The sequence below is a fragment of the Balaenoptera ricei genome, chromosome 14 (genome assembly GCF_028023285.1).
Source record: "Balaenoptera ricei isolate mBalRic1 chromosome 14, mBalRic1.hap2, whole genome shotgun sequence".
NCBI lineage: Eukaryota > Metazoa > Chordata > Mammalia > Artiodactyla > Balaenopteridae > Balaenoptera > Balaenoptera ricei.
Window position 1 is genome coordinate 84,036,742 of NC_082652.1, and position 11,360 is coordinate 84,048,101.

Here is an 11,360-nt window from a genome sequence, read left to right on the forward strand (position 1 = left end):
GTTAGTATTGCCACGGGGTAGGAAGCACAAAATTTTATACAGAAGATTCAGAGAAGGTCCAACTGAGAAGATAGTGGGTAAATACATGACTAAGATGAGGGAGTGAGCCCTGAAGTTATCAAGCTGAAGAACAGCTTAGGTCACACAAAACTATTAGGCAAAAATGCTCAAGGAACATCACGGCATCCTTCATGGCTGGAGTGCAGAGAGGTAGAAAGCAGAAGATGATGATAATGTGTGTATGTGTGTGTGTGTGTGTGTGTGTGTGAGACTTGTGCACATGGGGGCAGATTTTATAAGGTCTTGCTGACAACTTTACGTTATTTGGCTTTTACAAGGAGTGAGTTGGGAAGAATTGGACAGTTTTAAATGAAAGACAATGTCATCTTATTTACATTTTAAAGAACCAATCTAGTTTATGTGTTGAGATTACAATGTCAGGGGTCATGATGGAAAAAAGGGTATGACATGTTAAGAGCTGTTGTAAAAATCAGATCTGTTTTCTGGATTATAGCAAACTTATGAAGCAGGTAATAATTGATCAGGCAACTCTGGTTGTAAGGAAAAGAGATTCATTGTAGTTATATTCAAATAGACTTTCACGGAAACAAAAGGAGACGAGCCATGGCAGGGTTATAATAGATCTGGTGATGGCAGTGGTGGGAGTTCATAGTTTTCACTTTAGTTCTCCAGAAATGACTTGGCTACTTTCTCTGTGTTCCTTTTCCAATTAATATCAAATTACGTTATTAATCTCCTCTCTCTGTGTATGGCTTTCTTTCACTCAGAGTTTCTGTTTATTTATAATTTATCTTATTTATGGCTGATTGTCAACACAAATTCTTAGTGACAGATTTTCAACTTCTACTAGTAAATGCCTATTCTCTTCCTGTTGAAACTTCTAAGGGGACAATAGCCAGGTCATGGAAGCACCTAAATGTTCATTGACAGACAAAAGGATAAAGAAGATGTGGTACATATATATAATGGAATATTACTCAGCCATAAAAAGGAATGAAACTGGGTCATTTGTAGAGACGTGGATGGACCTAGAGACTGTCATACAGAGTGAAGTAAGTCAGAAAGAGAAAAACAAATACCATATATTAACGCATATATGTGGAATCTAGAAAAATGGTGCAGATGAACTGGTTTGCAAGGCAGAAATAGAGACACAGCTGTAGAGAACAAACGTATGGACACCAAGGGGGGAAAGTGGCGGGGGGTGGTGGTGGGATAAATTGGGAGATTGGGATTGACGTATATACACTAATATGTATAAAATAGATAACTAATAAGAGCCTGCTGTATAAAAATAAATAAATTAAATTAAATTAAAAAAAAAAAACTTCTAAGGGGACAAAGTAGTCTATGTACATCAGCAATGATCCTATACTCCCTTACTTTTTGGATTCACAACCTCTGTCCAGTTTCTACGGCAAAGGAAGTAGATGGTGTTGGACGCAACAAATGGTAATTCTCCAGGGCATCCCTTCCAGCAGCAGTAGGATAAAGGATGCTGTGACTCTTTCGGGTGATATGGAGTTGTCAGGCATCATGATATATGCTGGTTGCTATTATTTTCATCCTCATATAAGGCGTGAGGAAACTAAAGTTCAGAGAATGCCATGCAGTTAGAATGTTTTGCAGCCAGATCTCAAGCTTCTGTCGTCTGATGCCAGAAATGACACAGTTTCCAGTCTCTCACACTGTCTACATTTAGGAATGCAAGCGAACATACAGCATTCATTCTTTCACAGAATGTTTACTGAGTGTTACTATGTATGATGTACTGGGCTAGAAATAGACAAAAACAAACAAATCAAAATTCCCACTACTGCCTTTCCCTACAGGAATCATGGCATCTATTAAAGAGCTCTGCATTGTACCAAATGTCTTAATGAATTTTAAACCTTTAACACATACACATTCACATGCTTTAAGTAGCTTATGTACAAACAATAACAAAATTGGACACACACATATATTATAGCTTTATATTCTATATATATTCCAATTTTAGAATTTATAATTGTTATTTGCAGGAGACTTTGCCCAACCATTAATTCTTGGGTTAAGTTACTGGAAGCCTAACACTTGAAACCTCCTTATATTTATATACTACATAATATAAGCCTATAGATATGGAAGATATAGACTAATATTTATTTTACCTCAACTACTCTTGCACGTTCCTCCCATACAATTATTTTAATTAATCCTCATAACAGCCTCAGTAGGTAGATGGTTTTCCCATGTCAGGGTTGAATAGACTATAGGCCAGAGAGGTCAAGTAACTTCTTCAAATTGTACAGAGAGTAAATGATAGAATAAGAATTCAAGCTCATGAAGTACAATACCAGGTCCTGTAATCTTGACTACTACATTTGGGGACTTTGTAGAGGGTGATTAAGGAGTGAGAAATGTGCTTGAGTTGACAAGAGTGAGTGGACGACACAGGTGGTTTGCTTTCAAATGATCCTCTTTACTAAATTATCAGATAGAAGATAAATCTGTATACAGATACTAGTAATATATGTGAATTGTGGAATAATAACAAAATGATAATAAATAGGCACTTTTTTAAACATCTTTATTGGAGTATAATTGCTTTACAATGGTGTGTTAGTTTCTGCTTTATAACAAAGTGAATCAGCTATACATGTTCTATATTTTTTTATCTGCATTCTATCATGACACTATCAAAGAATGAGAGTGTCAGATTGAGACAGAAATGAAAGATGTCATGACAAACAAACAAACAAAAAATATTGTAAGTATATTTTGCATTAAAATGTAAAAAGAAGGGACCATATGCTAACGTAAGACTTTTCAATATGGCAATAGCAAATATTAATATATATAATGTTTTTCTCTGCCCAAAGCATGCTTCCTATAAACTGATTTTATTCATTTAACAATTTATATGATCTATCTTATATTTGTTTTTATGATTGAATGAAGACATATGGAGGAAATGTATGTTTATTTTACCTTAAGTTATATTTGTAAAGTTCTTGCATTATTCACACAATACAATTTGGCAAGACTAATATAGAAAAAAAAAATGAATTAAATGTTTTCTTGTAAAGCCCCAAAGAAATTCTTACAGATATGTATGTTAATCTCTCAATACTTTGTTTTCTTAGTGATGGTGGATTTTCTCTGTTAGGATGATTAGCCCCACAGATTCATCCTTATTGGGATAATAATGGATGCTTTTATCCAAGATACCAGAGGATTATCTAACATACATTACATTTAGGTCTAACATACATTTAGGTCACACTGTGTATACTGAAGCATTTTATGGTGAATAAAGCAACCATTTTGATCTATGCTAGCATTGTTTGGAATCAACAATAGCTAATGAGAAGTCAAGAAAAGAGTCACCTATCATATGTTTGCTGATGATATGCATAATGTATTGGTTTCCACCTTCCAAGGGGCAGATGGCAAGATGGGATTAGATGTGCAATAGTTTATTGGGGGAAGTGCCTGGGAATGATGAACATGAAGAATCAGAAGTAACTAAGGAAAACATTCAGACCACAATGCAAGCCTGATGCCTGTGAAAAGGAAGTGGAAAGGAAGGGGGATGGAATAGGAGAGATTTAAGACTACAGCACTATTCTGATAAATTTTTGGTTGAGCTCATGGGCAGTCTTTGACTCAAAACATCCTTTGAAATAGAGTTTCATAGAAATAGGCCTGTACTAGTAGCTGTCATGGTCAATCATTGGCTGGGAGCAGCCTCAGGGAATCACGAATGTGGCGCTAACATGGTGGTGGATCCAGAGTCTAGAGGGGTATTAGCGGGGGCTGCCACTCAACCATGCTCCTCACAGCAGAGGATCATATGGAAATGTTCATGGCTATCACAATTACCATACTGAAGTGGTTTGCAGAAAGACTTTTTTTCCCCCTATTACAAATGTATAGAGACTCACAAACTCAATATCAAATGCCAAATATTATTTTTGGTAGATGTTTGTAAAATCAAGTCACCTACTTGATCACCATCTGACTAATTATATGGATAGCATGGACTAAAATAGGGTAACCAGGAAGCGTTCCCATCATTTTCTATTTTACATGTATCTTCATCTGAAAGCTCCTCCAGGAGAGCGGGACACCCCCACCATTATTGTCTTTATTCTGCTGCTACTGATCATCACTTTCCATCCAAAACTCTATTTATTGTGTCAACTGGATTGACACTCCTTTTCTGCTGAAGCATGAGAGAAATAGGCAGTAAAGGCTGTTTCCTCATAAGCCTGCTTTAAGACTAAGATAAAAGATGCATACGCTATGAATATGTCTTTACTTAAAGGAAAATTTTACTATGGAATTAAAATTTTGAAATGATAAAGAATCTAAAAATCTTGAAATTTTCCTTGAATCTTAGAAAGACAAACACTTAGACTTTCCTAAATAGGCCATCATATGCTTCTTTCACTTCTGATGCAGCTCCGTTATTTCCAAGTTTTTGCCTGTGCTGCAATTTATTTATTGTCATTTTGTTTGATAGTGAGAATTGTCAAAAGCATTTCTCTACAGTCAATGGTACTTTTATCAACTTAACTTACACTTCATATTAAAATGATTACAGTGAACTTCAGAAAGGTATACAAACCAAAGTTTCTGCATATGAGAATGAATGTCTTAAATCATTAGTTTAGATGTTTGCACCTGAACTGTGCAAGTAAATAAGAAGCACTTGACTTAGTTGGAATGAAATTGCTCTAGTGGCATTTAGGATATCCAATAAACAATGAAAAGTATGAAAGCTTATAAGACATGATAAAGGCAGTTCTGTGTAACAAGCTATGACACTGCTCTTTATAAGGCTGGCATCGGACCTTGTGTGCATTCCCAGTGGGAAACATTATAGGACAATCCAACATAATGCGCTCTCAGGCTAACATTATGGGCTTGTTTTCCTGTATTTCCATATTAACATTACAGGGAATGTGAATATCCAAAACCAAATATAAAATCATTCTCCAGAACATTACTTCAAAGGTATGGAGAAGAAAATAAATAACTGTAGCACATTTTTCATTCATGTTCAAATACAACTGATGGTTAGTTTATACAAACACTGAAATTTGAGATATAATTACGTATATATGAGTGAATTTATGTAATGTTACTGGATCTCAACTTCATTCCCACATAACCATTATAAAAATATACTAAATCCAAGGGCATCTGAAGAGTTTTTAATGTTAAATATCTGGTCAATTCAAATATCATTTGGCATAGGATGTTACTGGAGAAACATATAAAATCATTTTAATTAAAAGGCTGGTAGTCTCTGATAAACTAAATTTAACTTCATTGCTCATAACTGTTTTGATGTGTCTTAGTAAGTTTTTGCTTTCACTATATATTATAAATAATAAATTCAGTTCCGAGGAAGCAACTTACTTGTAGAGACTGATTTATGTTCGAACACTTTCTTTTTTCCATTTCAATACATCTTTTAGAAATCCCAAGAAGAACGTTCTCATGTTAAGGAAATCTGTAGCAAAAGTATTTCTAACCTAAACCAATGAATAGTAGTTGTTTTCTTCACCGATAAATTGATAGCTGATGCAAGCTGTATTTTTTTCTTCTGTACTCTCTTGGGAGGTATTTTTGCAACAAGATAACAATTGCTTCACTGATTGCTTCTCACTGGGAAGCACACTTAAATGGGAAATGCACTATCTAGGTAGTTTCTCTGAGTAAAAACAACTTTGTCACCGGGGGAAAGAAGTATGCAAAATGTATTACTTCAACATTTTTTTCAAAGTTGCACTGGCATGCAGAGGATCAGGAACGCTGGTTTGTATTTGAGTCCACGGTGCACTATGGTTTGCCTCTTTTTATAACAAAAATTTCCCCTCACTATGACTATATCTTCCTTAACATGGACTACAAAAATGGGTCCTATGTTAACAGTTTATTCTACATGTAATTATAATTAAAGAGGTAAGTTTTGGATAAAAAATCATTATTAGACTATGACTAATGCCTAAATTAATTAACATGGTTATGTTGGATAAAAATATGCACTGTTTTCCTGTGTTAAGTGGATAATTTTCTGTAAATGGTTGTATCTGTCAGGATAGACTAACTCAGGCTGTGGTTTAAAAAAACTGTAAAATCTTAGTGGCTTAAAAAAATAAATGATTCTTTCTCTGAAACCTACATTTTATAGAAGGTAGCTGGGACTCCACTTCGTGTATATTTGCTCCAGAACTCAAGTTATCAGGGCAGACACTATATTGAATTGATGCATGTTGTCAGGGTCTGATAATGAAAGACTGATGGTTCTTTAAATTTCCACCTGGACCTGACAAATGTCACTTCTGCTCATGTTTTATGGGCCTTCGATGGAGCGGGGCAGTGAAATCATAATAGGTTCCTAGAAGGAGAGCCAGCAGTGTAAGAGGGACTACCACGGGGCATCTATTTGTCCAAATATTGGGTTCCTCTCCTTACCACATGCAGACACACTCATTCAGTCCTCTGGGGAACAATGCAAAAGTCCCATCCAGTTATTATGTTCCAGCCCACCTTCCAAAAATTCTGAGTGATATCTATTTTTTTTTTTTTTATCATGTCCAAATGTGATTCCTCTTGGTCTAGAGACCTACGTATTAGAAAGACAAGTTTTCTCAAAACTCAAACAATGTGCAATGATAGAATAGGTACAGAGCCCACAATATGCTCTTGAATTTGGAAAGAATACAAAACACACAGAGCAGTGACCGATAGGTAGCAGTTCTGAACTCTCCCAGGAAAGCACGGCAAGAGCCCTTACCCCAGCATGGGAAACACTCCAGGGTTAGGTCTTAACTCTGCGCCCTAGGAAGAAATAGCCAATTAATTTTGCTCTGTAAATTTTGACATCACATTCTGGCAGTTTCTTTTTATCCTTTATTCTCCCTGACCATGTCTGAATTAGATTGGAGAATATATCCTTACCAGGGCTAAGCAGCTTTCTCAGCCCATTTCCTGACTCTAGACACCTGGAGACCAAAGGGACCCTTTAAGTCTTAAGCAGTCACAAGTTATGCTGGTTTGAGAGTGGTGGTGGTGGATATTTTGGCATTACAACTTTCTCAAAAACCAAGCTGGCCTCTGCTTTATTTGATTCTAGTTAGATCCACATGTCAATAGGTACATTCACAGTACTTTCTTAAATTTACTTCCTGAATTTGCTGTGTATCTTTATTTTTTTCATTCCAACTCCAACCATGATGGATGTATGTGAAAGGCAGAATTCTAAAAAGAGTTCTTTCAGAGAATGATTAAAATTGAACACATATTAAAATAGTTGTATTGGGTGACATCAAATCACTTTCTACAAACGGGCGGTTAAAAAGATGACTTTGCCTATTACCAGAAACCAATACAATAGTCTGAAGATTACTTAGATTTTTCCAAATGCTGCCAAGGAGATGAAATTTTCACTAACCAGGAAGGCTGGATTGTTCATCTTGTTTGTATTTTTATTAATATTGCCATCACTGTTGTTTCAGGTTGTATAATAAAATAACTTTTTAGTACAGGATTTTCAGCAGCTAGCTATTTGATCTTAAACCAGAGATTTACAGTTTTGGATTTCAATATTTATCTTTAACACTATTGTTGTCAATTATAATAAAAATTGGAAAGTTAGAGAATTTCTTACCATGTTTTTCACATAAGAACTCTAATATAATTGTAAATCAAGCCAGCTGCTGAAGGGCTATAACACAAATACATGAGAATAAGCATGGTGAAAATATTGATCACAAAAAACATATTTATTTAAATATGTTTTCATCATTTGTTTAATTTCATTACGTTGTTTTAGGTTTGACCAAGTTGTGAGTTTAAGCTTGGTAGTTAACTTATTTGACTCACTAAAATCCTATATCTAGATGCTTTCTAATGATTAAATAGGACACAAATGTATTTAAAAGATTTAGACTGCTCTCTATTTAAAAAAGAAAAAGAAAGAAGTTCAAAGAGAATTTTTTTTAATGTTGAAAAAATGTCCAAAAAAGGTCAACTGAATTGTAACAATAGTATAGTAATGATCAGATGAAATAGTAGAGAAGTCTTCCCTCCTTTTCAAAATTCAGCAAAAAAGTTTTGAAGAAATAACTTATTTCGGTATTGACTATTAGAATTTGCCTGTGAAATTATATGGTACTAGAATTTTTGTTCCTGGAAGTAAACTAAGAATTAAACTTCTGTAATAGAAATAGCACTATACCAATTATTCATTTTTTTTCTTCAGTTGATTTTTATAGTTTGTGTTATTCAAGGATTTCTTTCTTTTCAAACTAAGTATTTACTACCATACATTTTCATAATATTTCTTTAGTGTCAAAGACCAATATGATATTCACTAAACATAATACCCTCTGGGTCCATCCATATTTTTGCAAATGGAAAAATTTTCATTTTTTTTTATAGCTGAGTAGTATCCCATTGTATATCTATATATATCTATATATCACATCTTCTTTATCCATTCATCTGTTGATAGACACTTAGGTTACTTCCATATTTTGGCTATTGGAAGTAATGCTTCTATGAATATTGGGGTGCATATAAGTCAGACAAAGAAAGACAAATACTGTATGTTTTCACTTATATGGGAAATCTAAAAATTAAAACGAATGAATGTAACAAAACAGAAACAGACTCATAGATACAGAGAACAAACTAGTGGTTACCAGTGGGGAGAGGGCTAGGAAGTGGGGCAAGAGAGGGGAATGGTCTTGAGAGGTATAAACCACTAGGTATAAAATAAATAAGATGCAAGGATGTAATGTACAACACAAGGAATAGAGCCAACTTATTTTATAATAACATTAAATGGAGTATAATCTGTAAAAATATCAAATCTCTATTTTGCACACCTGAAACTAATATAACACTGTAAATCAACTATACTTCAAGTAAAATACTTTAAAAAAAGATCAGTATTTACTTCAGAAGCCTAAAATAAATTCATAAATTAATGGATATTAAAAGCATTTATTAAACTGTAAATTCCATGCAAACAGTAGTTATCTTAGTCACTTAGTATCATACATCTAACTGACTGGAAACTTAGAGTTATTTGCTGTAAGCCAGGGTTCTCAAACTTGGCACCATTGTCATTTGGAACTGGATTATTTTCTGTTGTGAGGGCTGTCCTGGGCATTATTGTCAAATGCCTACCAGTGCCTCGGGCCACTACCTCAGGCGCCTTCGCACCCTCTCTTCCCCAGTTGTGAAAACCAGAATGTCTCCAAACACTGCAAATGTCCTCTGCAGGACAGAATCACTGCTGGTTAAGAGCCATTGCTCCAGGCTGAAGGATGAGATGTAACATCTCACTCATGAGGAAGTCTATGCATTATTTCTTAATTAGATAAGAAATTGTATCATTAGTCCATTTAATCCAGCTTCTTAAATAAACAAAAAAGTTTACCATAAAAGCTAATTTATCTTTCAAATGCTCTGTTTACAAAGAGATTCACATTCTAAATTTAAGTGGCTTTGAACATGAAGATTTTATAAAAAGAATTACATTTGTGTATCATGCTAGGGATAAGATGGTTACTTTTTTTTAAAAAAGACTAGGAGTTAAATATTTGAACAATTAGCACTATTCTCTTTGCCCTTAGGTTGAACTTTAAACATGCATGCCTGTACAATATTTTAATAGACTATTTTTAAGAATAAGATGGAATGTTTAATGGAAGATAAACAATTGAGGAGTATAATCAAGAAATAAAAAACAGGATACTAAAAATAATATAGAAAAGTATACTCTAAATTTATGCAACTAAAACAAAGACATAAGTCTCCCAAAGGGGTCATTCATATGCAAATTGATACAGACATATTAGAGTGTGAATATGGAATTAAGATTCATATAAACAACACATAACATAAAATACTGGACACCATTTATTGATATTCCATGTTATAAAAAGTTAAGAGGTTTAGAAATGTATAGTTCTGGACTATCTCTTGTTGCTTTATTTACCAATTTAATTTAGATACATGAAATATACTGAAAATTTAAATGCATATATTGTGTGCAATACGAAGAAGGAAATAATATTATTCAAAACTTAAATGTATGTATTCATATATTTCAGAAAGCAAATGAGAATGAATTAACCTAAAATGAACATGAAAGAATTGGAAATAAATATACATTGAAAAGCAGGTTTTAAAGATAAATTACTTTCCGGATAATATTTTGTGTTTCCTATCCAAAGAATGATATGTCTTGCTCTTGGATAGGTTTGTCCCAATTTTATGACTGGAGGGTCTCATACATCTCTAGCTAAGGACCAATAAGAGTATATGTGAGTGGAAACTACCTGATGCCAGAGAAATAGTCATCCACAAGGAGCACAGGATTCACAAGGGCCAGGAATATATTGTGTCCCAGCAGTCAAAGTGGAAAACTTGTAATTCATGGGACATGGGTTTAGTACCCAGAAAGGTATTATCTCACAATGACTATTTAGCCCTTTACTAAAAGCTTCTTTGGTAACATCTAAAAAACCTAAAGCCAGCACTGATTTGCTTTAGCCATACCCTCCAGAGCTTGATCCTCCATACCTGACCAACAACTCAAAACTAGGACCTAGGGTCTACCACCTAGGGTCTTCTGAGATACATTGTATTTCTACCTGTGTCACTCTATTTTCTGACAACACCCTATGCCATTCAATCATTTCTTTTTTTCTGCCCAGTCCTGGTTGGCTTATGTGGTTCAGCTGACACTTTCCTTCACCCCTGCATCATCATGGAGCTCTCCTTGGTGCTCAAAGAGACATCAGCACAAAAGTCTCTATCTGTAAATGGTAGATTTCCCTTGGTTAAGTGTCAAAAGAAATGCTGAAGCTGAGACAGCACAACCTGAGCACAAAACTAAAACTTGGTCATCACAAAATAGGAGCCCAAGGATTGTTCATGTCCACAGCACCCATGATCCAGCAAAAACCTTACATCCTCAAAAACAGTCATCCATGGTGGTACTACATGGATTAATGGCAGAGGAGTGCTGAATTAACTATCTGCTTTCTCATATTAAGACTTCAGAATAAATAATGACAAGCGAAAACCTACAACATCAAAAGGAACATTAGGGGCCACAATGACACGAACTTCATCACAGCAGAGTCACTGAGAGGTACAGCTTTAAGCAACATCACTCATACCTGAAATCGGTCTCCTGTTGCCATTTATTCATTGCCATTTTTGGAACTCCTTGAAGTCTGAAGTTGAGTTAGGAAGGATTACCTTGGAGGCCAAGACTGAAATTTCTGATGAGAGAAATAGTGTAATCCCAAGGTCACACACCT